This window comes from Cupressus sempervirens, chromosome 10 (assembly GCF_028749045.1).
Source record: "Cupressus sempervirens isolate cs-2001-9-10 chromosome 10, ASM2874904v1, whole genome shotgun sequence".
In the NCBI taxonomy this organism is placed as follows: Eukaryota; Viridiplantae; Streptophyta; class Pinopsida; order Cupressales; family Cupressaceae; genus Cupressus; species Cupressus sempervirens.
In genome coordinates, this window is record NC_143127.1 from 825,244,690 (window position 1) to 825,250,296 (window position 5,607).

Here is a 5,607-nt window from a genome sequence, read left to right on the forward strand (position 1 = left end):
TATTACTTTCTTATATAGAAGATAAAATCTCTAAACTAAGTGGATGTAACAAGTCTGTGAAATCCTATTATGGTAACATCAATTAGTGATGTTTGTAAGTCCTTTAGAGAATGTCACCCTTTAGTAAGAAAAAAAGAGTGATAAGGTCTAGTTGATCTTTGGTTAAAATATTCTAACCAAGTCACACTAAAAATGTGCATGTAAACCTTTAACAAGGTTGGATCCTAGAAGAGGTCACTTCAAAAGAGTTAAGTTTTTGGGTTGTCAATCCCCAAGTGAGTTTTCCCTTTACAAGGTTTATGCCTTAAATATCTATGTCAAACTGTGTGATTGCTTATGTGTTGTGAGTTGATTTTCATGTTATTTAGATATTGTTGCAACTTGGTAAAAGCTAAGTTATTATGTGGATACTCGACAAAGTAAAGAAAAATGAGATAAATGTTTTAATTAAATATATCATAAGTTTGAATTCAGAAGTTAAATGTGATTATCGAGTTATTGACGTGAAAGTTTATGAAGTTTGAATTGGTACTAAATTATTTGAAAGTCTTGTAGGATAGTTGGATATTATTAATTCACCCCCACCCCCACCCCCCCTCTTAGGTATCTAAAACTTGGTTCCCTATTATTTTGGACATAATGGATGGCTTCCTTAGATAGGATAACACCATCATATATAGAGTTTCCTAGAAAAAAGCCTCAATGATCTTCACTAATAGGGTTTGGAAGATTCGACTATAGTTGTATGAAAAAGGTTTTAGTGAGAAATTTTTAGAGAGTATTGCAAAGTGCTATAGGTATAAAGTCATTAAAATTTATTGCTTTCTCCTTTTTATGGATGAAATTTATAAAGGTGTCATTAACCTCCCTAAAAAAAATCCATAATTTATCACTCCTTTTAGGGAACCCGTTACATCATCCCTAATAAAATCCCAATATTTTTGGAAAAAATATGCTAGGAATTCATTAGGTCATGGTGGTTTTTCTTCATTTATTTGGCTTTAGAGTTGCTTCAGCTTCTTGTTTTGAGAATTTTTATATTAACATTCTATTCTGGTTAGGAGAAACTAGTCTAGGGATATTAACTAGAATTGTTCTCTAAGCCCTAAGATTAGAGCTTTTTGAGTTATTAAAGATGTTCTCAAAGTAGGACACTAATTTATGGGATATTTCCTCAGGGGATTCCTTCATTGTACCATTGACACCATTAATGCTTACAATACAGTTGATCACATGCCTCTACTTCGATCTATTATGAAAGAATTTTGTATTTTTATATCCTGCCTCTAGCCAAACTTTCCTAGATTTTTGTTTCCAAAAAAATTCTTCTTTGGCCAGGACATCCTCATATTGATGCATCAGTTTATTTTCTTGTAGGGATAAAGATTCATCAATTCCATGTTTGAAAACCTCTGTATTAAGGGTATATGTTTTTTCTTCTAGAGAGATATTATCTTCAAAGATATTCCCAAATAATTCTAAGTTCCATTTCTTCAACTAACACTTAATAATTTTTAATTTCTTACCACTTGGAAGACTTTAGAACCAGATACTTCTATCTCCTTCCACCATTTCTTAATCAAGTTGAGATATTCATTATCCTTACACAACATTAGTTCAAATTTAAAAGGACTTTTGCTAGGTTGTTTCTACTCAATAATCCTAAGATCTACTTGAAAATGATTAGAAATAGAAATTGTTTTTACCTCTACCAAAAAAGATATAGGGTACATTGATATATCTCCATGGACAAAGAACCTATCTAGGTTTTCTACTATGTTACCGATGCAAGAGCATCCTGGGTGTAAGAGCAATCTTGCATCACCCAAAAATATTTTATTTTCAGCCTTTTTTATTTTAATAAGGACTAGTAGAGAAGGTGGTTACTATTTATGGGAACTTGCCATTTTTAGTAATTTTGTCATATGAGCTCGAAATGTTCTCATTTTCTATATGAAGGTTCATTTAGAGTTGTAAGCCTACCATAAAAATCTCATTGCTCAAGCATAAGTATTAGAGAAGTTATTGCAGATTTTCAATGGAAAATTTTGCAGAAAAATCTTTAGGTTCACCATTGGAGGCCTTAGAGTGCCTTAATGAGGTCCAAAAACTTCACAAAAGGGAACTAGTGCCATTCCAAGCCTATAGGTCATCAGCTAGTGTTTTTGAAAAGTGGTTATAATAGCCAATTGGAGCAACGGTTTGTGAGTTATGGCCTTTCAAAGTTGGGCTACCCAAAATATCTAAAATAATTGTCAAAATGTATTTGGCCGACTCTATATGAATTGTTAGGGTCTTTTGGCCCTAGTTATTAAGTTTCAAAGTCTAGAACCTTCCTGAGTAGCATAAAATTGCCTATTTAAGAAAGGCCCAAACATTGTCTAGAACAACACTGGGTGGTAATTCATAGCTTAGTCTTGCAGATTACTATAATGAAGGCACCCATGTGGGTTAGCATATTGTACTTGTGAATTTTGTAATTCCGCATTTGTAGCCCAAATAAGAAATCCATATTTTTTCTCACATTTAATGTTGTTATTTTATTTTAGTTATGTGTTTATGGCATTAAGGGGAGCCACTTTATCAATTATTGAAGCCTTTCCTCATGTTATTCCAAGTAAAGGATTTAGAGGAAAACTTAATTTCCAAAAGCCCATTCCTATTGACCCATTCAATAAATTATTTAGAGGATGCTAACAAGGATCTACAGTCTCCCCATTTTTTGAGAGATAAATAATTGAATTAAAATCCCCCGCTATAATAGATATCTCATCCCTAAATAGGCTCAGTTTTTCTTCAATCTCCTTCTATACTCTAGTTTTATCTTGATTTTAGGTTGGACCATATACATCAAAGAGTCTAATAAAAATTTTGGATCTAATTCCTCTAACCAACCTATGGATCTAATTCCTATGAAACTACAAAGAAGAAATAGAGACATTCCTAGGATCTAATAAGATAGCAAAACCCCTCGAAGCTCCCTTGATAGGGGAATCCCTTATTTCCTACCAACCTAAAGACCATTTAAATTTTCCCATATCCTCTTAAGTTAGATTAGTTTCTTGGAGGAGGATAATATATTCTTTAGTAGTAGAGATGCAACATTTGAGGAGACACTTCTTGTTAGGGGAATCGAGGCCCCTAACATTCCAGGTGAGGACATTCATGGCTCTGTGGGAAGGACCTTTCCCTTACCTGCATGCAATAAAATGGCTAAATTTTCTTGACCATGAGAAATTCTATCTCTTAATCTAAGCTCCTTAAGGGATTTTTACCCTTATTTCCTTAATGCCTTAGCATTAGGATTGGCTCTACTTGGAGGGAAGGTTGCTAAAGCTAGAGGTGCCAACTCATCCACTTCCCGAATTTTGTCCTCTATAAAAATTTCTATTTCTTCTAAGATAGGGAAGGGATCCCAACCTTCAAGGATTATTTTTATGAAAGTAAATTCATGTCTCATTATCTCTTCTTCATCACATATTTCATCAAAAAATTCTTCTATGAGCTCATCTACCACCATTTTATTTAGAGTTTCCACTAGAATATTTACCTTTCTTTCTACTCTACCAAGGGATTATCTATCAGCTTCTAGAGGTGACCCACTAGGTTCTGTCATCTCTACATTTCTAAGGTTATGTCTACTATGCTCTTCCCCGAAGTCTTCCTCAGCTTTTTCCATTTTTGGGTTGATCTAAGAATGATCTGACTTATATTTTGAGGGAGAAACTTTGTGATCTAGAGGACTATCCAACTTGAATATCACAAATAAATGTGGGGATGTCAATCCCTAATCTCCCCATTTTCCAACTCATATCCACTTAAACAAATAATCATCCCCTTTCCTCATTGAGGATTACTTGGGCATTTGAAGCTATGGTGCGGAATTACAGGGATTCTAGGTGTAGGAGGTAGTAGAATGTCTAAAGATGATTATTCTTTGAAGGATCCTTCAATGAATCTAGATTCTATTGAAATAATCTTACCATTAACACTAATATCCAAGGGTTTAGGGTTTAAAATATTAACATCCATGAGTACAATAATAATCAAGCTGGACATTTTTAGGTTAGTTTTACCAAAGGCAGATAAAGTTCATAATTTATTTCCCATAAGTTTTATTATTTCATTAACAATTAGCTATGTCAAAAGATTTGGTAGCATGACTTCTCACTCAATGTCATAGGCCTCACAATTTTTTGGATTGAAGAAGGGTTTCCATTCTAGAAATTTGAAGAGATAAAAATTAAAAACTAGGGCATCTCCATTAAGAAGTCTATTTTAAAATCTAATCTATCATAGGATAAGTAAAGGAACTCATTTTCTATTATTGAAATATTTACATGATTACCTAAACAATATTTGATCCAATAGGTTATAGTTTCAAGTTATATGCTAGGCATGTCCACCTAGCATAGAATCCATGGTGTTGGCATTGATGTTGGATATACTCAACCGATCATCTTATTAGAGTAAATACCAAACACTCCTTTTTGGATGTGGATTTTTCTAGTAGTGGGCATGTGAGAAGAAGTTTCCAAAATGGTAACTTCAGGGAATTTGATCTATCTGTAGTACGAGATTGGATCTAGTTCTCATAAAGAAGTGGTGAGAATAAATTAGAGCCAAGGCAAGAATTCAAACTGTCATCTTTAGGCAAGGTTTTCATGTGGGCTCATTGGTTCTATCTCTGAGAGGGTCATGTCCACTAGATCTAGATACCCAATTGTTCCCTGCTCAATGAGATTGAACTTCAATCTAACCATTCTCCTCGGCATCTGCAAGTGGTTTTGAATTAAGGATCTAAAATAAGGGCATTACATAATGATTTCTCCAAAAGACATGGCATTGTTTGTAATACTTCTTGAAGTCTTCCTAAGAACTAGAATTTGCAAATTTTCATAGAATGTAGAGGCCATTTTTTTACCTTTTTACATAAAAATTCTAGCAAGTGATTCCCAAATTTCTTCCTCCTAATTGTCCTCAAATATGGAAAAAATATGTTGTCACAGAATGATGGCTATTGTTGTCACACATCAATGAGATTTTTTGGTCTATGCATAGAATATTTGATGCCCAACAAGAATAAGAAATATGTGGCCTTACTTTATTCAAATTCACTACCCTTTCCTTGGAGAATTATTTTCCTTAAAGATAATGTCTATATTACTGTATAGTCTTTTGTATACTTCCTTCAAAAATTATCGAATCTTCAACCAATAAATTGACATATTTTCACTAGTTCCTCATCATACCCAGATCAATGTTGGCTTTGTTGATAAAATTGTTGGTGTGAATGGAGCTATGAATTTCTAATTTTCATTCTCATGAGTTTTATGAGCTTCCCTATGAATATGCACTTTTTTGCTTATACTCTTGATTGAATATAAAATATTTACTAGAGTCCAGCTTATTAAGATTTATCTATGAACTTTTTGATGTAGTAACTTTATTGTAATTTCTTCTATAATGGTTGTTAGTTGTTTTGAACTGATAATTTATTTTCTCTATAAATTCTCCTCAAATTATGGTAATTTCTTCTATAATGGTTGTTAGTTGTTTAGAACTAATAATTTATTTTCCCTATGAATTCTCCTCAAATTATGAAAA